Raw genomic sequence first — 25,470 nt, forward strand, 5'->3', positions numbered from 1 at the left:
TCTTCTGCGAGCAAGCCTTTACTGTGTTACAGCTCTTCTTAGTGTTACAGCTCTCTCAGTGTTACAGCTCTCTTGAACAGGGACTTTGAGCAGCAAAGTCGCTCGGCTTATATACACAACAGTATGCTAATTATCTCTCAGGGATTGGTGGGGCTTGGATCACCCCACTACTTGTCCTCCAGGGATTGGCGGAGAATGAATCACCTCATTAGCATATTAACGGTCAACTGACACCTGGTGCATAAACCGCACATGTGCAGTACCGCTGTTCACCACTAGAGGGAGCCCTAGCAAGGGGACAAACCTGCACATGCACAGTAAGTCGTTTATATCCAGACAAGGCTGGATGTCGGTGCCATCTTTGTTTCGCCGCGCCGCTCTCTACAAAATGTGGTCTGTTCTTGCAGAATATATTGTTTTTAATTACAGAACTGAAGCAAGAACTAATGATACAAGGGTGAATTATAGAAATATCATGTTAATCAAAGGAATCCAGACAAAGAGATCACAAATATAGGATCCTATTCCTATGAAAGGGTCAAGAGAGATAACTTTTAGGTAAGTAAGACTAGCTATCTGGTTTGGATAGGAGGGAAAGGAGTGGCAAATGCACAGTGCAAAGTTTCACCAAAGGCTACTAGGAATGTTTAAAACCTGAATCGTGGTGATGGTCAAAGATTCCAGGGAAAACTAAACGATATGAAATGGTATTTATTGAAAAGAATTAATTTTATTGCATTGAATTATTTCTCAATGACGATTATATAATCAGGAAAATAGACACAATACATTTTCCAATTATAGAGGAATAACCTCTTAAAATAAACATAATCTTTCTTCCTGGATCAGCAAGAATTTTTTTCCTTCCTCTACAATGATCTTACCACATGACTCTAAAGGAATGATCCAGCAGATGACACTTAATCATCTAAATTAAACAACCTGATAAGATGCATAGTCACACCAGGACATTTTCCTCATGGGACATCAAACCCATTTTTAAATTGCACATTTGTTCTTAGTTTAATGAGTGTTCTAAGGGTTAAGGACCAAAACCCAAGTTAATCTAAACTGTGCACAATGTAGCACAAATGGGAATATATTTATGTAAGCTCTGCATGAATTATTCAGTGTTCAGACACCAATCTGATTCTGCATTAAACTGCATTGATGGAGGCTATGTGATGCTGACACAAGTTAAACATTTGCAGAGTCTGGCCCTTTCTCCCTTCTCCGCCCCAAACGAGTATTAGGGAGATGACCTTCATTATGCACAGTTGTTCTTTCAATTTTCTCCAAAATAGCAGGTACTATACTAACCTGACACCAATATTTTAACGAAAATCATCTGATTGTTATCATGCATATGCAGAAGACAGTTTTTGACTCCATAAGTGTTGCAAACAAGTCAAATCCTCTGCCTTCAAAGACCTTCACTTGTAATTGGAGAGATGTAATGAACTATTATCACAAGACAGACCATTGTATAATGATGAAGCTCACTTAAGAGGCAAGTTGGTGCTTACTGTTAGATCCGAAAATAAAAGGAAGTAATTAAGAGTAAGGATCCTTTATTGTGGTAATACACCATGCCATTTGGCTGTGTATAGGTCTTAACATTTGTAGTGAGCCATGTCTGCTCTTTTTGGGGATGTAGGTTTTAAAATCTGTATTGCTCTTATTTGAGTTCAAATCAATAGAGAAATAATCATGGGGACTAACATCCACTTTCTTATAATCTGAAAATTTGTATTAATTTGCTGTTATCTGTCTTCTCACCCTAACTTTGGTCTTACAAAGAATAACTAATAAAGTAAATATGGGACTGAAAGAAATGTTAACTTAAACATTGATTTTAGCCCTAACCTTAGATTGCTTATTTCCCTCAATAAGAAGTTTTAGTATCTCATTCTGTGTTCATTTCTGGCTCTGAGCACAGTCTACATTTAGCTTTGGAACTTACATACTTGGTGAGATTTTTCAGTTCATATTATATAATTTTCAGGTAGTAAGGCACCTGCATTTTTCTACGCTAGTGTTCTTGATACAACTTATTCTTTTTACAGGATATATTCTGGGATTCAATACCTTGACCTCTTTTTTTCTCTTACATATTCATCATTAATCTGTCCATTTTAATTTTTAAAAAATTAGAAAATTATATTGCAAATGGAGCTAATTTGTAATATTCAATACTAAAGCATAGAATTGGTTAATTGGGTGAACTCTGAATGTGTGATCCAGGTTAGAAATCCTGTGATATCAATGCTGACATAACGAGAAGGAGAACACAAGATTCTGGGACGTATAATTCACGGCATATCAACAAGTATGAACCTAATTTCTTGGAGGGAGTCTACATGGAGGTCAGGGACATGGACTGTGAACCTAGAGACAAACTCAAACCTCCATTGCGCCATTTCTTGATTTTGCCTCAGAAGCTTTAGGACCAGCTCTGAAATCAGGACCCCTGACAAACACCTGAAGGCTTGTGTGCTGCCACATTGTCACCATCAGAAGTCATCAAGAGGAACTTACCCTAGATCAACGGTCATATCTACTAACTCCAAAAGCCTGACATACCACTGCCCTCTTGCTCCACTTATGAGTCCTTGCACAAGAAAATGAATGGCTTCTGTCTAAAGCTTTTCTCTAGAGTGTGGAAAGAAAGAGGTAACTGACAGAGAAAAGCAAGGAAATGCACAGGAGGTAGCCAGCACCTCACTCACACATGGAATAGAATCTAACCTTTGTCCAAGGTTAGGGGTTGCCAACGATTTTCTGATTTTGAGACAAACTACTCAGTTTCACAACTGGAACTGTGGTTTTGTGATTATTATCCCTTACTCAGCCACTAACTCATGCGATGTTCCACTGTTGCAACGATGACAGTTTCTTGGTGAGCTCAATACACTGACAAGTAAGATCAATTAGAGTTCTGGAAGTGGAAGCTAGAAATCTCAGTCTGACATTTGCAGCTGGGATCATTGTCCCTGAAAGATCGAGGGGCATGCAGTGACAGCAAAGGGAAAAAGGGATGCAGTAGATGGGATGCCCCAGTCATAGTAGCCTTGCTGGTATCTTGAGAGCAAAAGGAGGTAGCAGGCACAGAGGTACCCTGTATACCCTTCACATAGTCACAAAGTTCAGTGTGGTGGCATTTTGTCTCACAAATTTGGAAGAATTTGTGTCCTAACCTATCTGAATACATCTTGGTGTTGATGGCTCCTAATATATTTTTATTCTTAGAATATTCTGAAATGTTATGCATTTTCAAAATCCTTTATGGACCAACTTAATACATATTTATTGAATGCATTTTATATGCAAGACATTCCTAGCATATTATAATGTGAATACATCATACCACTGTCAAGAAACTATTTACATTAAGATGTTCAGAGGAAATGCTGTGAAACTTTTTATATTCTGTATTTCATTAGACCTACCCTTCAAGCCCTGTCCCACTGGGTATAAGGGAACTTACAGAAAAAGCAAAAGTTCCTGATTGGGTATATATTGACAGTTTCCTTTCCATAAATAGTTCTCAGCTAGTTCTAGACCGACAGGAGCCCAGTAGTTTGCTATCCATGAGTCTTTTAGGCATTGTATGTTGTCCTTCTTTCTACAGTGGGTCCAGATGGAAAGGTAAAAGCTTTCATAAATTTTTGGCAGACATGAGAGAGGGAAGGACTCCGTTTTTTTTTCTTCTGGTTTTAAATACTTAACAGACCTGATCTACTAAGAATTTCTTCATCTCTTTCCGACCCATCTGTAGACATCCACTGACAATCACTATTATTAAGCAAATTTCATATTTGTTGACAGGATTGGACATCAGAGATCCCTCCTCTTCTGCTTACCTGTTTTAGGTGATAACACATGATTACATCTCTCATGATATGGGATAACTACCCTTCTCCCTGTGCTATAGCTAAGAAACATGCTAAAATTAGGAGTTACTGATTATAGTAGCTATTCAAGAGCACACATGCCCACTTCACCTTAACCTTTCTGTTTTTGTGGCTGTCTTCTCTTCAGTTCCTTGACACTCCTTGTCAACGTTCCATGACGCAGGCTGCTTGCTCATGATGAGGTAGACTATCTAAATTTGGATTAGTTGCCTGTTGTTTGCTGATGCAATACCTGTCCAACTGTTTCACAAAATAGAATAGAAAGGAACAATGCCAAAAGTATTTTATATACCCAGTAGGACTCCAATGTCAAAACCAAATATGAACACGACAGAATATGACAACTACAGTTTTAAAAAAGAAAAGAAAAAGTGTTGTAAAAAACATCAATAAAGTACTTGGAAGCCAAATCAAAGAAAATATTACGGTCATTCTTCACAGTCAAGTAGGTTTCATTTCAAGACTACCACGTGCCAATAGACTTAAAGACAAAAATCGAATGGTACTCTTCATAGATGCGGCAAAGTTCAATATTCTTTCATGATAAAATTATTAAGGAATTAGCAATCAAAAGAAAATAATTTAAGTGTGATAAAACTATAGTCAACATTATAGTAAGTTGGAAAAGACTAAAGCTATTTTTTTTACATTACCTAGAATGATTTATTGGTATTAATAGTATTCATTCATTGGGTCTGTTAACTTACTGTTGAGTTATAAGCTAGGCTTTGAATGTTTAGAATTTCCAGGTTGCTTCAAAGACCTCATTTTGTTTTGTTTTTTCTTTTTGATTTTTTATTTACATTTCAAATGGTATCCCGTTTCTCGGTTTCTATTGATATGTTTTATTGGAGTTTGTTGTGCATGTGTGAACTTATATTTATGTTATAAAATTAGACAAGAAGAAAATATAATTTTAAGGAGAGAGAGAGAAAGAGAGAGAGAGAGAGAGAGAGAGAGAGAGAGAGAGAGAGAGAGAGAGAGAGAAATGGGCTTGGTGAGACATTTATGAGAAGGGAATTCTTACAGGGGAAGAAGTAGATCAGCCTGAGTTATAGAAGTGTGGGAATCAGACATAGTACAGAAAAGAATACATCGTGTGTGTGTGTGTGTGTGTGTGTGTGTGTGTGTGTGTGTGTGCGCACACTCACACACATGAACCCATACAATATGTGTATATGTATAAATAAATGAAATGATGAAACTCATTCTTTTCAGAGTACCTTAATAAAATAAAACAGGTACATTGGATTGGAAGGGACCAAGACAGTCAAATTAGAAATATGAAAAGACGTCTGAAAATAACTTGCATAAGCAAAGATGAGATATCAGGGAAACAAGAATACACAAGTTATTACATAGCTTTATTGCAAAGATGCACTTATGTTCAAGAGAGCAATAGTGGAAAGATCTATGAACACTATTGGACATATACCTTGATTACACTGGAACCCAGAAAAAGAAATATTTGCCTCAGAAATCATTGCCAGAGCCATGGTATAGATGCTCTGTTTGTTCAATGCTGCAAAGATATGCTTGAGCTATGAACATCCCAAGGCAGTAATGAGTGTGTTGCTATTTGGAAAAGTCCTAGGATGATTTCTTGTGCTGTATTGCAATATTTTAGTTAATATACTGCTAATATTATATTTTAAGGATCACTGATGGGTCAGTTTAACTGAAACATAGATTGAACATATTCATATTAAAACTTAGTTTAAGCTCAATATTTTGTTGATGTCATCATTATCATTCAATTTGTGCCAGGTACTACAATAGCAAATTAATATTTATTTTTCTAAGAGTGGCACAACTATTTTACAAATGAGAGATTTCTGCTAAATGACAAATCAAGAGAGGATACATAATTATTTTCAAGTTCATATCTTAATACATATGGGTTTTATTTATCTTTCTTTTGTCACTTTAGGTTATAGAAGTCTAGAGAGAAGCAATAGAGCCCACAGAGTAGAAATGTCATAACAATGGGGCTCTAACTAAGCTTCATTTAGAAGCTGAAGTGCAGTGCATAGGTCATTGTTGTATTTAATAATAATAATAATAATAATAATAATAATAATAATAATAATAATAAAAGGCTGCTCAATCCCATGCTATTACTGGCTACTCTCTGGTCCCAGCAGTCTCGCTGCCTCCATGGCTAGCCCCATGCTGTGACTGTCCATCTCACAGTTAGAGGTAATCTGATAAAATCAAAGTCTAGAGGCTTATCAGTCAGATTTATATTAGTAAATTCTCACCCCACAAAACACCCAAACAAAGAACTCAGAGCCAATTGATACTGATATAATCTGCCCACTTAGATTAGACAAATTGTCCTGTAGTAATCCATCCTGTATATGATATTCATAGCTACCTGTGTCTATTTGAAGCCACAGGGACCCAGGTCTTCCTTCTCCTCCTCCTTCTTCCCTCTCCCCTCTCAGTATGTACTCTTTGTCCCATCTCTAAAATTCTCATTCCGCCTTTCCTTTTCACTGTCCAATCGTAGACTCTTGTCTTATCTTATGCCGGCCCTCACCTGCATATAAACAGTAATCTATAAGTCATTGCAAATTTTGAGGAACTGAAAAGTGATGAGTGGCATGAGGTTCAGCACATGTCTAAAGTAGATGCAAACGAGACATCAATTATACTGTGAAGTGATAATTCAAATAAAATCATGATATCCCAGAATAAAACATCGTTTAAATATATAAAACAGGTGACAGAGGAGATTGTCAAAAACCTGGGAGAAAAATGGGACAATGATAAGGTTGAATTTGCATATACAATTCACTGCAATCTGATAGAGCTGAGCCATGAACTGTTATCAACTCTGGAGCTCCAAAGGGAGAGGTAAAGATTGGTCTATAGAATGTTTTTGACCATACCTGGCAGCATTTGAGATGAAATTAGAATATATAAAGTGATGATTGGGTTTAAAAATCAACTGACCATGGCTTAGAATCATTCACAAGGGGACCCTCCACTGTGGGCTGTCTACATTGGTAGAATATGTGGAGGATTGTCTTGATTGCTTTCACTGATGTGGCAAGAGCGACTATAAATGTCAGCAGTGCCTTCTGACATTTGGCTCAGATAAGAAGGCACAGAAGAAGGAAGATTAGTTGCTTTCTGCTCTTTTGGCCTTCCTTCTGCTGCTGACTACACTTAGCTTAATGCTGTTGATGTTTTCAGTGATATTAGCATCAGCTTTTCTGCTTTTTCTTTGTTTTGCGTGGATATGGAAACAGTGGCTCTCAAACAATCCTCAAGGGTTCAGTGCCAGGTTAGAAACACTGACCTATTATTAGCTTCATGATCTAAGCAACTATTAAGTTCTCAGCTTCCCACATGTGGGCAGTCATTATTGGCTCCTCATTACTGTTTTTAGACACCGAGCTTCATGGACTGAGCAACTGTTCCTCTCTGTCTCTCAGGTGTGATATCACTGTTGCTGGACTATTTCAACTACTTCAACTATTTGAACTATTGTAAAGGCCAACTTAATAAGTCTTTTCTTTAACACATGCTTATTTTACCTGCTTGTTCTGTTACTCTATGAACTCTGTCTCATACATATAAAATCATTCTAAAAAAATCAAGATGGGATGAATGACAAAATATATTAGTAGGAATGCTGCCTCAAACTAAGCCATCATAGAAGTGTTCCTTTTGTTTGTGGTAATTGAACTTGGCTCCTTCTTAATTTCTGGGAAACCAGAGGTGAGTTATTACAGCCCAAGAACATCTTGATTCCATGTATCCTGAAAGCATTATAAAGTTGTGTTTCTCCTGTCGGAGACAGATCTAATACAGGAGGAAATGTATTGATAACCACTTAGCTAGGTATCTTGTGGGACTCTGACTAGTGTGTTGAATAGGATAGACAAATTACCACTCTGTTGTGCTAAACACAACAGAATTCTGGATCTTCCTTACTAGTTCTATGGGAAACAGGAAGTCCTAAGGGACTTTGTTGACATGAATAAAGCTATGTCAAGGACACATGGGAATGGCAAAGCCTTCCTCTAGTCTGGGTATAATTGTCATTGTACAGAGCATTGCCTGCAGCTTCCTTCTCTCAGATGCTTATATTGTGACTCCACTCCCTAACAGGGACATTCCACCAAGACTAGCTAGCCCCTCTTCCCTGTGCTGTATGTAATAAATGATCTGAGTTTCCAGCTTTGATAGTTATTGTATACTCTCATCAGAACAAGCATAATCCATTGTTATTTCTTTTAAGTCTGTTATTTCTTCATTCCTGGGATATCCCCATGTCGTTTCAAAGACTGAGCCTCTCAGAACATGGCAAATTTATGAATTTCTAAATTGTCCTAACACGGAGACATACAAATTTCTGAATAATTTTGTCTCAGTTAGTTTTCCATTGCAAAAACAGACAAACAGACAAACAACAACAACAAAACCACCAGCAAACAAATAAACAAGCATGACCAAGGGAACTTGCGAAAGGAAATGTTCACTGGGGCTCCAAATTCTAGAGGTTTACAGTCCATGGCCATCATGACATGGAGCCTGGCATCAAACAAGCGGACATGGAGCTAAAGCAGTAGCTGAGAATTTACATCTGATCCCCTGTGATAAGGCAGGAAGAAAGAGAGCTAAGTGAGAATGTAATGGGCTTTTGAAACCTAAAAATCCTTATGATCCTTAATGACACACCTCCTCCAACAAGACCATTCCTCCTAATCTTTCCAAAACTATTGCACCTACTGGTGACCAATCTTTCAAGAGTACTGTCATTGTCATTCCAGCAACAATGAATACTACCTTGATAAATATCTAACTCAAAAGTTATCTAATTTTCCATTCCCTGTAACAAATCCTATGGGTCACGTTTTTGTTGTTGTTGTTTGCTTCTAGAATGGAACTATCAAACTGTCAAACAACTCATGCACCCACAAAAGCAAAGTCTTCTTTCGATTTTGTTTACCTCTGGAAAGAGGATACAAATACATGTAAGAACTACCAGCACCGAAAACTGACTACTCTATGTAGCTGCACTACATCAAAAAAAGCAGGCGCCCCTTAGGGCAAGTCCCTAAGTCCTTTGGCCATCTCTTCCTTAAGCTCTTGGAGTACATAAAATTGCCAAAGGGAGATAACTTAGAGACAGATACACACAGACAGGGTAGAAACAAAGAGGTTGAGTATGTTGCCTAGATTTTAACAATTTGACCCAAACCTAGAAAGACTTGGAAAAAGCAAGTTATCAAAGCATGTTTCTCTCAGGTTGGTCTGTAGGCATGGTAGTGGGGCACAGTTTTCTTAATTGCTATTTGATGGAGGACTGTGTACAGTGCCACACCTGGTCCTGGGTTGTATAAAGAATGTAGCTGAGCACATGAGAGAAAGCAAACCAGTAAGCAGTGCTCTTGGTGGTCTCTGTGTCAGTTCCTGCTTTAAGTTCCTCCCTGGGCTTCCCTTGGTGGTGGGTTATGACCCGGGAGATGTAAGATGAAACAAAGTTTCTCCTCCCTTAATTTTGTTTCCATGCCCCTGTATTCACAGCAGTACAAAGTAATCTAGCATAGGAAGGGACTAATTAAGGGTCAAAAGTTTATCTTGGAAATATTCAGAAATGGAAAACAGACATGATCCTCTGAATAATATACAGTCAAGAGAAGGAATGAGAAAGCTGCCACAATTAAAAAGTGCTACAACAAACAATATCACATAATTGAAATAAATAATGTTAGATTTTGTGAATAAAAAATTAAAATTACATGTATGTTTCAGATGATATCTCTCAGTTTAAAGACTGTCTATTGTTTTCCAGAAGTTTGATATGTATAAATAGGTTTTAAAATGAGACATGGCTGGCGACATGAAAGAAATTTTTATGTTGTTCTGCGTGGAAAGGCAGGTGTGTGCACAGCTCAGCAAAGGTAAGAAGAAACATACTCTTCATTCTTTTCCCTGGGGCAAATACCCACATCGTTTCCTCAGATAGAAATCACATTTTACCACTGAAGTGGTGGATGTCCTTATTTGGGAAAGCTTTCTGGAGACTTAATTTTTCAAAGTAGGTATCTATACTGTATTATGACAATTTCCCAAATAAATGTCACATTTTGAGCTTTTGCAGCCAACATTCTTATTTCTCTCCATCCTTCCACTATCAGGGTATTTCATCTTGGTAAATTCCTCATTCCGGTGGATGGAGTGATAAATGTCAGCTTCTTAACTGTATTAAATGGGATCCAGCAATTTCTGTGTTGTACTGCAGATGATCACTGCAGTCGTTAACTTTGGCTCATCAAAAGAAGACTGGGTAATTTGAATGGCAGCTGGGTGTTTTACAAAAAGCAGATAAATTCAAGTGTCTTTTCTTAGGCTTTGTTTCCCTTGACAGATATGCATTCTCTGGCACTGGGGTCTACTCTTGGTAATTACTCTCCTCCCAGGAGATGTACTTCTCCCCAGCACTGAGCTGACCTTACCTCCCTCCAGGGGTCTGCCTCTGCTTTTTTTTCACTGTTCTCCCTCTTCCCAGGTCCTTTTTGAGGTTCAGGCAGACTTCACATGATTTTTTTTATCCCCTCTCAAGATTACTTACTTTACTATGTCAGCCATTAAATTTCCATCATTGTGGTTTGAGCATCCCCATTTTATGGAACAGAAATTTTGCTGCTGTGTCCATGTAACAATGTATGTATGTAAAATTCAAATGTATCCAGAAGCAGCTTAAGATGTTAAAACAGCTATGGAGTGAAACAATGTAACAGTGGTAGGAAATTTGCTAACATTCATGAGGTCTTGTGGATTTTTTAAGCTCCTTTTTAAAAGAAAAAAATACTTTTATCAAATAAACATAGTTATAAATTATATTTAATTTGATCAAAAGTATGAAGCACATTGTCTTCCAGATGATTGTAGAATTATTGTAATTTCTTGCAAACGAATACATTTTAAGAGAATTTCAAGTGTTTTATAATTAGTGACTGTTTGCCACTTCTAGACTTCTTTAGGGAAGAAGCATTTCAAGCACCAAGACTTTCATGTAATTAATGTCACATCAGTGTAAATCAGCTGAGGAGAAGCAGCATTTGCAACAGTCCCACTATGAAAGCACAGAAGCCAAAAGTTACCTGTCTTCACAGATACTGACAACTTCACATTTCATTAATCGAGTTCAAAATCAAATCTTGTAAACCATTGGAAGTATTCAGAAATACACAAAACCCAAATAGGTTGTACCTTCATTTTGTCTCTGTAATTCCAAAGGCAGCTTGCGTGGCAGCCCTGGAAAACTCTGCCTTAGCTTGGTGTATAACTCAATGGTAGGATGTATGTTTTGCAAAACTGATAGATACCTGGGCCCAATAACCACCACTGAGAAAATAAATCCCCCAACAAAATCCCAGACTATGCTCCCTTGACATGAAGACTTGGTTGTGACTCCTCTCTGACTCCTAGACCATGAGGGAGCCTGCTTTGGATCAGGTTCTGGAAGACCTTCACAGGACGAAGGAGCCAGCTCATCTAGAAACAAATGGGTAACAACTAAAATAATGAGTGAATGCCTGACTATTACAGGCTCTTCTGTTTTGATCTGATGAATTTGAAGTTTCAGGTCTCACATAATCAGCAAACAAATTAATTTTCACGCTGGACGATTCTTTTGAAGTTTCAGAAGTCTCATCACAGCTCATGGACTATTTGCATGCTTGTTTCCACGTCTGTAACACGTAAACACAAACACAAAATTCACAATCGATACCAAGTGATGATCATAAAATACCCCTTAGGAATCAAATAAGTATTTTGCTATTTGTTTGTTTGTTTTTGTTTGACCAGCCAGAAGAACTAAAACAGCGTTTCAATCAGATTTTCTTATGTGAAAGGCAGGACAGCGACATCCACTTGAATTTTCAATCCTTGACCTGTTGACAAGTGATTTTTACAAATAATGAGCTATGCTTAATCCTGAACCTTCAAGAAGACAGAACATCTTGAGCCCCTGCCCTCTGATCAGAAAGCCTGCTTGTCTCTGGGCCCAAAAATGTGCTGTGAGAACAAAGGCTTTTCGACTTGCCTCTGAAGAACCAAGCTGACAGGTGAAAGTTTTTTTGCTCCTCTCAAAATTCTCAAAATGCAACTTAGTAGAGTTTAGCTACTGGCTCCCCATGCGTCCACCTCTGAACGAAGGAAGATATTCCTGTCCAGTGTATGTCAGCGAAGCTGTTGGCAGTGGTAGATGGATGTTACAGGATGCGTGGAGAAAGCCTTTGTGAAGTCAAGCAAAGTTCAGTTATTCATGAAAAAATGAGTGCATGCTTTCAAAACACACACACTGAAAATTGACAGTGAAAAATCAGAATTAGTGTGTGTGTGTGTGTGTGTGTGTGTGTGTGTGTGTGTGTGTTCACATTGGGAAGAACAGAGATTCAATGACATTTCCAGGCCAACTCCAATTTCTAGATCCTGAAGCAAAGTTATGGTTAAATACTGGGACGCAGTTATGCATATTTAAGCAATCCCAAGTCAAAGTGGGACCCCCCATGCTGTGAGCCTCTGCCCAGACTTAGGGGAAGGAGCTGAAGATTGATGACTCTGTCCTTTTAACTCTAACTATGGATGCTGAAGCTGATGGTTTCTAAAAGTCTAAATGCTTTCTTGCTTATTTTGTTGCTGAAAACTATTGGCTTCTTTATTATTTTATTACTCTCTGCTTTATTAGACTTTATAACTCCCTATGCTTTATATAATGCTAGAGACTTGCTTCTTACTCTTTCTTATTGTTCTGTGCTTAAATAAATGCTAACACTTGATCCTTTATTAACTACTACTTTTCTGTGCTTCAATAAAACTTAACTCATTATAAATTCTTCATTAATGCTGTGCTTCAATAAGCACTAAAACTTAACTATTAACTTTTCCTTAATATTCTGTGCTTCAACAAGTGCTAAAACAACTCCTTTTCTCTGTTATTTTCTTTATAATTCTCTGCCTGCAGCACTGAAAAACTTAACTCTTACTTTCTTTATATTTCTCTGTTTGATAATTCTCTCTCTTAGCCCTAAATTACCTATTTAAATTTCTAAGTTACTATGGGGCCAGAAGCTCCAGGTCTTTGGTGATTAATACTCAATTATTTAACAGCAGGGGATTAAGTAAAGCAGTTCTTGGTTCCTCCACCAGCAGTTCCTCTTGGCTCTGAAGCTGGGGGATAGTTTAATCCCTTGTCAGCTGTAGGAAGTCACTGACAGAACGAAGCATTTTTACACAGGCAAATATGAATAGAAACATATAAACATTCACACATACATAATTCAATGATGCCCTAGCTACATTCTGTAGAAACACACAGGGTAGGTATAGAGTGAGGCAGTAGGATCAGAGATAAATCTCCATGGGAAATGAAATATTTTAGATAATTATGAATGCCAGATGTGCTGAAATGGAAAAAAAATAGGTGAAAAGGCAGAGCAAAGAAGATGATGAGGGAGGGATAGGGGGAGAAAGATATAAAATTAAAGGCCATTTGTGGGGAAGTATGAAAATCAAATAAAGTAGAAGTTTCATAAAATGTATATGTATAAGAAGGGGATCTAAATGAAATAGCCAAATAATGGGAGGGAGGGAAGGAGGGAGGGAGGGAGGGAGGGAGGGAGGGAGGGAGAGAGAGAGAGAGAGAGAGAGAGAGAGAGAGAGAGAGAGAGAGAGAGAGACTATCTCCTGTCACTGATGAAGTGTCCAGTACTGAAATGGGTTACATACATTTGAGTTGTTGGCCAAGAAGGTAACCTGGTAATCCTCAAACAACACAGGAAGTTGCCAAGAGTAAAGATTCCTCTCCACAAACTAACGACACATGCCCATTGATGAAGACAATACCCACACAACTTATTGAACATGGGAAAGCTTCAATAGTGGCTACAGAGTCTTCACTCATATGTTCCAGACTATTTGAAACAAGAAGGTACTTTCCTCGCTATCGAAAGAGAAATATAAACACAAACTCAGCCACAAAACCTTTGATCTATAATGCTGTGCTGTGGGCAAGGTGTGCTAGTGAAATGGTGGCACAAAGGTTCTGGTAATAACCAACCATTTTCTGCTTTGATGTAAAGACCACTCCATGAGATGATTCCCATACAGGAAACTGCTCGGGTGACCTAAAACCATAGTCCAGGGACCTATGGTAAAACTACGGTCTGGGGGCTGGGGATTTAGCTCAGTGGTAGAGCGCTTACCTAGGAAGCGCAAGGCCCTGGGTTCGGTCCCCAGCTCCGAAAAAAAAGAACCAAAAAAAAAAAAAAAAACAAAAACAAAAACAAAAAAAAAAAAAAAAAAAAAAAACTACGGTCTGTTTGCTGTTATTGTTAAATTCCCAGTGGCCAGATCCTTAAGGAAACTGAGACCTTCTGCACTTCTCCAACCCCCAACCAGAAGCCTCCAACTTAAAGGCTGCACCTAAGAAACTTCATCGAACAAAAATATATAGCAGAGGGGATGAGGAACTGGGGATAGCCACCGGAGCATCCCAGACACTAGGGAAACATGTTGCTCTCAGGACCCAGCGGGGATGACTTTAGCCGAAATGAGCAGAGAAAGGGGAGATAGAACCTGTTGTGACCACCTCCAGTAGATAGGCATGGCCCTTGGTAAAGAGATGGGGCCACCCACCCATCTCAAAGTTTTTAACCCAGAAATATTCCTGTCCAAAGGAAGAATGGGAACAAAAAATGGAACAGAGACTGAAGGAAGGGTCAATCAGGGACTGCCCTATCAGGGCACCATTATGTCTGCAGACACCAAACCCAACACTATTGCCATTGTCAAGAGGTGCTTGCTGAGAGGAATCTAGTATGGAGGTTCCTGAGGAAGTCCAGCCAGCAAATGACCAATGATCAGATATGGATGCTTGGAGCTAACCATCAGACTGAGCTCAAGAAACATGGCGGGACCTGGCAGAAGGACTGGAGGAGAAGAGGGGGATTGCGACCCCATTGGAAAAATAACATAGGCTGTCCTGACTACCCAGCTTTCCTACAGTCTATACCACTGACCAAGGAGTGTACTTGGAGCGATCCATGGCTCCAGATACATATGTAGCAGAGGATGGCGTTGCCTAACAGCAATGGGAGGGGAGGCCTTTAGTCCGGGGGAGACTTGATGACCCAGTGTAGGGGGACGCTGGAGTGGTGGGGCGCCAGAGTGTGGGTGGGTGTGTGAACACTCTCGTACAGGTAAAGGGAAGGGGCAAGGGCTGAGTGGGATGGGGGGCTTGGTGGAGGGGGTAACGGGGAAGTGGGGTACCACTTGAGATATAAACGAGTGGAATGATTAATAAAAAATAAAAATAAAAAGAGAAAAAAACTTCACAGTTTTTAAGAACTCTTTAAAAATAGCTTCCTGTCTTGACTATTTTCCCCTTTTGCAGGTGGGAAGAGGTTGTTACTGAAGCCTTAAATGTCTCTCATTCTCAGCTGTGTCTGTAGTCATCAATAGACCTTCAAAAGGTGCTTCCTTGGTCATGACAGCTGAGAGGAGGAAGGATTGCGGACTTCTACATGGTTTCCAGTGGTGACAATGTGGGGCCACATTGATGTCATGCCCTGTTTTCTAACCGGACACAAAAATGGAAAGAATCTGGATAAGGGAGGGTATAGGGAGGAACCTAGAAAAGAAGAGGAAGAGAAATCATTATCAGGATATTCTGTGTGACAAAAAAATAATAATATTTTTTAATAAAAGGGGAAAAATTATCTTTGTCCCTTTCAAGGTGGTTACAGGGCTCTCACAGGAAGTGGGCCTGGGAATTTCCTTTGTGGCACAGCGGCCTAGGTGGCATATGCCATTTGCAAAAGACACTGCTAAAGTATACTATATTTTAGAAATCTTTTTCCTGTTGGCAAGTCTAAAATAGACACATGGGAAATAGCAGATGAATCACAGGGCACTTGGAAGTTAGTCACAGCATAAATGTACTGAGAACTTAGAGAAGGTCTTTACATCTATCGGCAAGTTTAACAGCCCTGCCATGGCTGGCCCAAAGTAGAAATACAAAGAAAATAAAGTAAACCTGAGTTTGCTTGGCAGAACCTCTTCACCGCTGCTGGGATCGATTTTCAATTCCTCAGAGGTTTGAAAGGGAATTGAGTGGAGTAGACAATAAAACTTTAGACTGGAAGAATGTTGATGCTTTAGTCAAGAAAGTTGGCTGTTAGAATAAGGGATGGTTATACAGAAAATGTAGTAAATATGGAAAACAAAATCTAATTTAAAACCTTTCTTAGTAACAAATATTCCTTAGACTTTTCCACGGACTATTTTGCACCCGGGTTTGTCCAGGGTCTCTTTCTTTTTCTTATGCACACTGCACTTTACATAGGCAGGGATAGCAGGGTCCTCTTTCGGAACACGAGTTTCCTGTAAACCTCAGGTTCGTGGCCACAGATACTTGGAGTGTACCTGTCCTTCCTGCCTAAAATGGGGCACCTTGTTATTGTTCAAAGTCTTCTCAGCTTCCTTGTGTTCTCATTAGAAGCCTGGCAGCCCTGCTCCACATCGCCCGGCATTCTTGTGGCTCTTTGTCCTTTTTTCATCTCTTTCTTTCTCAGCAGCGCCCAGAACACTTTGAAATAACCATATTTCTCTCTGCTTTTCTTTCCGATTCCTCCCAGGGAGTGAAAGCACCATGAGAGCAAGAACCTTCCTCTCCTGTCCATTGCTAGGTGATTTCAGCGCCTGTCAGTGGCAGACATATAAATATAAGTTGAATGAAGTCTTCCCTTATTAGATAACAGCTTCCCTCCAGGGGAAAATAACACATAAGTTGGTCTCTCACGCGCACACTGTTATTGTGTTGACAGGCAAAGTCTCTCTGTCACGTAGCTGTTCACTCAAATGTGACAGGAAGCACACTGCTGTCGCTTTACATTCACACCAACCTGCACCAGAGAAGCCACCAGCTGCTGGGGTGTCTGGGCTGTGACTGCTGAGAGTGGAGCCCCGAGGCTCAGAGCCTCTCACTTGTTTTCCTCAGGTTGGCTGCTTAGCAGTCTCCGAATTCATCCCAAGTGACTATTCCAGCTCATTTGTTGAGGACCAACTTTGCGCAATTCAGGTGTGTAGGGGAACCAATTTACATTTGTTCTATGGCATAACCATCCAATTTCAAGATGAGTCTACCATATGTAGACTTACCTCAAAATATTTTTATCTCCAAGTAAATAATAATGTTGACATTAAAATATTGCACATTTGGTTTTTCTGGAACTGCTAAGCTCAAAATCCTTGTGAATGAGGGGAGTCCCCATTCTCCTACTCTGTCTCTCTGCTACTCTGGCTTTCCTGTAATTTTAATTGGAGTTTGTTGACCTTCTGTTTGTTTGTGTATTTGGGTTTTGTTGTTTTTGTTTTTGTTTTAATTAGGTACTCAATGTGATCATAATTTATTGCCCTAAGTGGGATAAACATTTAAGACATTCTTTTGCTCCTCTAAACCTTTCACAAAACTGAACTGCCAAAGTCCAATCTAAATAGGAAGAGATACAAAAGAATAAATTTTCGTCGTGATTAAAAAATATGTGTTTTTATTTCTAACTATGACCATGCTAAGTAGCATTTTCTACTTTATGTATGAAAAGCCAAGAAGCAGGATCCTACTGTGTAATGGAATCTCATCTAAATTTTGTTGATCACACATAGACGCTCCAACTAAATATCAGGCTAGGCTTGTTTTTTATTGCTCTTGATGGGAACGAGAATGCAGGGCAACTCCAGAGTCGATTTTTTTTTCTGGAAACAGGGAGATTATTAAAGTGAAGTTCATTTTCCATAGGAATATCATCCATGTTTGTAAATACTTAGGAAATGTTTATCCAACTAGAAAAACGGCTCAGATTGCACCAGAATATAAAACCCGCTCCGTCTTTTAGTGACAACAGTAGCAACACTAACCCATGCTGTCCAAAAGAACAGGAACACTAAGCTAATGAATATCACCACTCTGTGATTGTGACATTCATCCCACTATCTTGTTATCTGCTGAGCAATCATTCTGCTGCGATATATAGTCTGTTTCCAGACAAAAGGGCCAAAATAACTTCCTGTAAGTAACACAGAGTTGCTTCATTTAGGACCTGTATACTTAGTATCTGAATTTCTGTTATGTTAAGATGGTGTTCAATCTTATAATAGAAAACACTAAATTTTAGTTTTAGAGTATATCTAAGAATTAATAGAAAATTATATTATATATTATATATTATTGACATGGATAATTAATTTGAACATTCCAAAATGGATAAGACAATCTTTTATAGACTATGGGCATTGGATTTAAATATGAATCGATGTTTTGGATTTAGGTAATTATTATCATCATTCATACTTCCACTTTAAGATGATTTGCAGATGTATGGATGCTATACATTTTTACATCTCCTGTTCTAACTTCTCATATAAATATAAAAAAGTACGAGATATTGCTAAGACTTTATTTTGTGTTGTAACAAGGTTGAGTATGATTTAAGTGCCTGATACTTCTATACAAGGTGTCACTGTGTAAGTCAAGTTAGAAAATTACCCTTCCACAGTGTCAGGAGTCCAGTTGTACATCACAATGCTTGACCTAACTGTCCTTTCTTTTTGAATAATTTCATTTTATTCCTTTCTTCTAACTTGCCTTGAAATAATTAAGTTGGTGCCTGGAGATACCCTTACAGTGGTTAACCACACTGGTCACTCCTCTAGAGAACCCAAGTTCAATTACACACACCTACATTGTGCCTCAAAACCATCTGGAAGTCCAGTCCCAATGCATCTGGCACCATCTTCTGGCTTTTGAAGAGCACCATAAATAGAAGTGGTGCGTAGATATGCATGCAGGCAAAACATCTAATGTACTTCTTTTTAATTAAAAACCAATTAAATTAATAACTCCTTGAATTATCTGCCTTATACATTATTTTATAAAATTAATATAATGTCAGTTGTCCCTTGAAAATTAGAGGATAGATCATTGTGGAAAAGACAGCCACCATGAGATGAATATATCCCAACAGAGTTTCTACATAGTGTTGCTCATTTCCAAATATACTTTCACTTTTATCACCCACAGTATAGAAAGTGAATGGGAAAATGCAATGATTAGAGATGTGGCTCATGGTGAATGTGCCATCTAAAATAATGAGAACATTTTAGGCAGTAAAAAAATGTTGAGTAAATACACATATTGTTTTTGAGAAAAAAGTAAACAAATTGGATTCAGGAGTTGATGTTGGTTTTATTTTGAGGCTGGGATGAATGCCACTAGAGACCAACACTCAAATTACTGACTTGGCTCATTTTACTTCACATGGGTTCAATTAACTCATTTGGCAGTTGTGTGTGTGGAAGCTCTCTTGAGAACAATGGAAAGTCGGGAGAGGTTTCATAGATAAGTGAGAGACAATGAAAGCCCTCAAAACCCATCAGACACCATAAACCACAGACGACTCACAGGAAAGGGAAGCAGAAATCTTGTCAATATGATCAAACAGAAAACAGTTCATCTATACTATGGTGGCTGTATTTTCCTTACTATTTAGTTGAATTATGTAAACCATTCCCACAACACCCCCTTCATTTTGGCTCCATTTCTGTAGTCTAAACTGTTCCAGAACTCATAATTCCCCTCCTCTGTCTCTTGAATGCAAGAATGACAGGCACGTACCACCAATGTAATCAATGTAAAAGTCACACCTCTCATCTGAAAGGAAAAGAAACAGTTTATTCTAGAACCATTTTGAGTGACCATGGCCCAGAAACACAGATCTAAGATTCTCCAAATTCTATGTTACTATGGAAGCAATTTCAATATCATGAGGTTTTATAGTTTTACTTAACAAAGAAATTCATGGATGAAGGCAAGTTTAAAAGACATTGGTGGGTCATCAGAGAGGAGGTCACAGTGAGATAAAGCTTTCCTATAGGGCTCAGATGTTTTTTGACGAAATGGCTATATTTTTGAGTTGTTGGAATCAAATGGGTCTGTTAAGCTAATAGAGTTTAAGATTTTATCTATTAGTCACAGGATGTTAGTTCAAACACAAGGTGCACAGGATTGGCTGTTTGTGGAATGATGCTAGCTCAGAACAAGCTAGTTAGCCTCTGAACCCATAGCATTCCCATCTCTCCACAGTGCTGAAGCTTTAATCAGTCAATCTGTCTCTGCAGACACAGCTTCTTTCCAGGAATTCTCATTAAAAACCCAGCTCCACAAAGAAACATTTGGACCAGAAGAAATGCTGAGGAAGCAGGGAGACTCTGGGTCACTTCTTGTCACTCTGTAAGTCGGTGTTTTAAACTATATGAAAACGTTTTAAAAAATCTTATTAGAGAAGGAGTAAAGTGTATTACTTTGTAGAAATATCTTATGGCCACAGGAGGACACTGTGGTTGCAGTTATGAATTTCTGATCACAGGCTTCCATAGAAAGTAGTGTAAATTTTAATTTTATAAATCTAATTACTAAAGTTGACATTTTGCTATATTGGCCCTCTCTGGACACTTCCATTATTTATTTATGACCCTGTACATCAGAACTTAGGTTATATCTATCTGAACACATATCAAACCCTTTGCGTGTCCTGTAGCTGAGGTTTTCTTCCTCCAGCCCAAGTTAGAGCACACTGAAAGCCCCCAGAGCCACTACAAAATGAAGTCTATACTCTAATGAATGAATACAGAGCTAAAGGGCAGCAATTTTCAAAATAATATGTTTAGGTTAGGCTTTTATCAATTATTGACATCATATCAGGGTGCTTACTTTATTACATGTGTCATATAGGTTCTCTTATATCATACATACAAAATAAAGGTATTAACTCCTGCTCTTGCCTTCTGATTCCCACTTTCTCCGCATTCTACCCCCATCCCCTCTTCATGTGCTCATGGCTGGCCTCTACTTCTCTACTTCTCTTCTCTTCTCTTCTCTTCTCTTCTCTTCTCTTCTCTTCTCTTCTCTTCTCTTCTCTCCTCTCCTCTCCTCTCCTCTCCTCTCCTCTCCTCTTCTCTCCTCTCCTCTCCTCTCCTCTTGTCTTCTCTTCTCTTCTCTCTCTCTCTGCCTCTTATGCCCTCTTGAATTCCCTTTCCATGCCCTGAATAAACTCTACTCTATACAAAAAAAGAATAAATGTTTTTAGTTGAATCAAATTATATCATTCATCATAATAGAATGAGTATAGTAGGCAAGAGGAAACTAAAAATGTTAAATACACTCAGACATGTTTTTGTTGATTCAAAGGACTGGATCATGTTTGTTTTCTTTATTTTTCTCTAAGGCAACTTCATGAATAGCGCCATTACAACTCGCATATCCCAGAGTCAGTGTTTTTGCTGCACACTTTTTATCCCAGCACTAAGAAGGGCAATGAGTTTGAGGTCATCCTCAACTACACAGTTGGTTTGAGGGTAACCTGGGCTATATAACACTATGTCTCATAAAATAAGATAAATCAACAACAACCACACACTACCAGTAAATATACAAACAAACCCAAAGAATTTGAATTACTTTATAGAAAAGTTTATAGTTATATAGTATCTAATATGTATATTTCCCAAAATTAAGAGTATTATTATGACTTATTTTTCACACTAATGTATCTTTATTATTTAAATTTGAAGTTTCCTTGAAATTTTTTACTTTAGTCCCATCGAGCTTCACAAATGGAACTGTTCAGTAAGTCTTTATATTTAATATTTATGATTATTTTATTTTTTGATATCATAATACAATTACATAATCTCCCCCTTCCAATTTCTCTCTTCAGATCTTCCCATATCCCTTTACATGCTTTCTTTCAAATTCATGGTCTCCTTTTTTATTGTTGTTTCATGCATACATGTAAACACATAAATATGCATTCATTCCTAACTACATAAGTACAACCTACATTGTCTCTATAATGTTACTTCTTTCATGTGTATTTTCAGGACTGACCATTTGGTATTGGAGAACTAATTGATGTGCTCTTTCCTGGGGAAGACTATTTATCCCACTGTTAGCATTCCTTATTTGCCTGGAGTTCTGTGTAAAGTTGTCGGATCATGGGCTTTCCCTGTACACTTTAATATACACATTGCTGTCCTTGTTCAGCTAATGTTTAGGCTGTCGGTTGTATTGGTGAGAGTTTCTAGGTGGAACTTCTGACACCTCGAGAAGATAGAATTTCACAGACACTTCCCTGAATGCCTAGCTCTTCCAGTCTTTTGACTCCTCTTTGTCAATGCTCTCCAGTCTTTAAGATGTGGGGGTTGTACTATAGATGTGTCCATTGGTGCTGAGCACCACGTCGTCTTTTGGTTAGTTGTGGTTTTATATTATTGTCCCTCCTTGTTGCAATGCAAATTTTGCTGAGGGCTCCACTTGTCTGTAAAAATAAGGATGAATATTTAGAATATATTAAGAATCATACTGTCTTGGTGAAGTGCTGGTTTTAGGTTCTCTCCCAAGATGCACAACTTCAGTGGGATCCTGTGGGAAATTAATGAGCAGCTTTTGATGGGTCCTCTAGATTGATGCTCAGAGAGACTGCAGTAATTTCCAATCCCACCACAGAGAGTGAGGGTTCTCTTCACCCTCATCCCCATCTGCATTGGTTGCCATTTGTTTTGCTGATCTTCACCATTTGCCATGGTAAGTGAGAAAAGGCAAAGTCTCAAAGTTGTATTTGTTACTTACAAAAAAACTGTTTAAAGGTACCTCTTAGGCCTTTTGTCTTCTTTTGAGTGCTTTCTATTCAAGCCTCAAACATATTTTTTTAAAAATAGATTAGTTGTTTATTTGACTCCTGTTTTCTGGTTGCTTTATGTATTCTAGCTATTAATTGGATGGTAGGTGCTGTAGCTAGCAAATGTTTTCTCTAAGTCTGTTGACTTTGTATTACCAGTTTGTCTGCTCCTTTAGCTGTGCAAGGAGCTTTTTAATTTTAGGAAGTCACACTTGTCAATTGGTTGCCCTAATTCCTGGGCAAACAGAGTCCTACCCACTATGTTGTTTCCTATGACATAAGTTTGGAGTATTGACTATGTCTCCTTCTAGCCCTTTTGCTGTTTCAGGTTTCACACTTAGGGTCACTGATCCATTTTGAGTTAGGGTTGTTTTTTTTTGGTTTTGTTTTGTTTTGTTTTGTTTTTTTTGTGCACAGTGTTAGACATGGGTCTGTGGGTCTGATTCCACTCTTCTAAATGTGGACAGGAATTGTCCATTTTTGAAGGATTTATTGAGGAATTTTTTCTCTTTAGCAGTTTTTTTCAATTTTGACAAATATAAAATGGTTGCAGTTAAATGAAAAGATATAGGTGTCTTCAGCTTTACTCCACTGCTTAAAGTATCTACTTTTGTGCCAGTACCATAGTTTGTTTTTACTACTACAATTTTTAATATTTCTCGAAACATATTGTGATAATCCATCAACATTTTTATTTTTGTTCGTAATTGTTTTGGCCACTTGGGGTCTTTTATGGTTTCATGTGAATTTTAGGATAGTTGCTTCTTTCTCTTTTTGTGACAAATGATAAGAGGATACAGACTGGGATTACATCGAATCTGTAAATCGATTTTGTTAAAATGGTCATTTTCACAATATTTATTCCACCAGTCCATGAGTATAGAATATATTTCTATTTTATGGTATCTTCTTTATCTCCCTCTTTACAGGTTTTTGTGAAGATGTCCTTTACTTCCTTGGTTATTTCTATTTCTATATTGTTTACTTTCCTGAGAGCTATTGTGAATGGAAGTTTGCACATGATCTATTTCTCTGTATGAATGTTGTTAGTGAGTAGGAAGCATATTGACTTATGCAAGTTGATTCGATGTCCTGACGCATTTGTATAGTCTAGAGTTTTCATGGTAGAATTTTGGAGATCATTAATGAATATTACTATGTCAGTTGCAAATGGGGATAGTTTCTCCTTTTGCTATTTGTATCTCCTTAATTTTCTTCTCTTGCCTTATTGTTCCAGCTAGTATACTACTTTGAGCACAGTATTAAAAAGGAGTGGGGATAGTAGAGAGTCCTGTATTTCTTCTACTATCAAAATTGCTAATCGTGTTCCTCCATTTAAATTGATGTTGGTCTGGGTTTCTCATATATAGTTTTTGTTATTGAGGAAATTAAACACAAAATTCACAGAAAAGCAAATGACAGGAAAATCATATAAATATGAATATGACCAAGATTAAAAAACTCAACAACCAAAGGTATGAGTCTTGTCACACGATTTATGTTTCCTAAAGTTTGAGTAAGACCCAAAACTGAGGTGATTTCCTCAGGAGGAGAGGAACATCACAAGAAGAGCAATGGGAAGGCTGAAGTCTCGGTCATGAAAAGGACAGGGCTGTTGAGTATGGAACTCCTAAGTAGTGTATTGTTACTCAGATAACTCAGTAAACCACATTTCCATTTAACAATTGAGGAAATTGAATAAGAGCAGCATTGGGTGAACTCATCAAAATCATATTGTATTCCCCTGTATATTAATTTAATATTGCATATTTTCCCTTGCATATTTTCATTATATGTGATTGTTTGATACTGCTTCACCTAATAACAGAGATACAGTACACATTAAATACATTCCTCTCATACTATGCTGCCTCCTTTTAATCCCCTCTTTCATTGATTCACCTTTGTACTATGAGTTTCTCTTTACGATCGCTTCATATATACACGCACCATTTTATGTATCTGTAAAAAGGATCAAAGAGCCACAAATGAGAGTAAATTTATGATATTTGTCTTTCTAGAACTGACGTGATTTCATCCTTGCCTAACATCCCACACCTGTGAAAATGTACAACCAGAATTTCTTCAAGTTCTTAAGACCTGTACTGAACACTTTTTTATGATCAATTTTAATATGTGTTCATATTCATATGTATTTATTTATTTAATTTTATTTTTCTTGGATATTTTATGTATTTACATTTTCAAATGTTATCTCCTTCCCTCCCCTTGCTTATATGAGGATGCTCCCACTCCCATCCACCTGCTCCTACCTCTCAATGCCATGGCATTCCCTGTACTGAACATTCTTAAACAGAAAAAAAGAAATAAAATAAGCAGAAAACCATCTGTTGGACAAGAGAAAGAGAATGGTGTCTGAGTGGTCAAAGCAAAATAATTGTTAATCTACTGTTTGCTTCTCCTCTGTGAAGTAGAGTAGACTTTATTTCTCACATAGAAACTATGAAGAAATTAGCCTGGATGATCTCAGGGGAAGTTTGAGTCTGATCAGATGGATTCTAAGAAGACAGGAAGAGTTACAATACGACAAACAATCTAGCTGTTGGAAAGAAGTGAGACAAAGATTAGTCTACAGGACAAACATGAACGCACAATCACATTGCTAATATAAAGGCATAAAAGTATACCAGTCAGGGTGGTTGTAGAATGTTAACTCATTCCCTGTTTGAAATAAAATCTTTCTTTACCAAATTTTGTACTTTAGCTTAAACACTGTTTTCATCCAGTGTTCTAGATCCAAAGATATATGGAAGGTAGTTGAGATAAGACCTTTCTTT

The 25,470-nt window shown here is 37.9% G+C and overlaps 1 long non-coding RNA gene across 9 annotated transcripts; it reads left to right on the plus strand.

Moving 5' to 3' along the window:
• LOC120098158 (uncharacterized) lies at positions 1-25,037 on the plus strand. Of its 9 annotated transcripts, none has more exons than XR_005496204.2 (7): positions 1-317; positions 430-558; positions 9,724-9,832; positions 16,939-17,019; positions 20,115-20,226; positions 21,591-21,621; positions 24,694-25,037. It is a non-coding gene; the product is annotated as an uncharacterized LOC120098158 (long non-coding RNA). The 9 variants fall into 9 exon arrangements; XR_005496201.2 differs by lacking the exon at positions 21,591-21,621 and adding an exon at positions 6,640-6,773 and having other exon boundaries at positions 3-317; XR_005496200.2 differs by lacking the exon at positions 21,591-21,621 and having other exon boundaries at positions 13-317.
• The last annotated feature ends 433 nt before the right edge of the window (positions 25,038-25,470 follow it).

The sequence above is a fragment of the Rattus norvegicus genome, chromosome 18 (assembly GCF_036323735.1).
Source record: "Rattus norvegicus strain BN/NHsdMcwi chromosome 18, GRCr8, whole genome shotgun sequence".
Taxonomy (NCBI): Eukaryota; Metazoa; Chordata; class Mammalia; order Rodentia; family Muridae; genus Rattus; species Rattus norvegicus.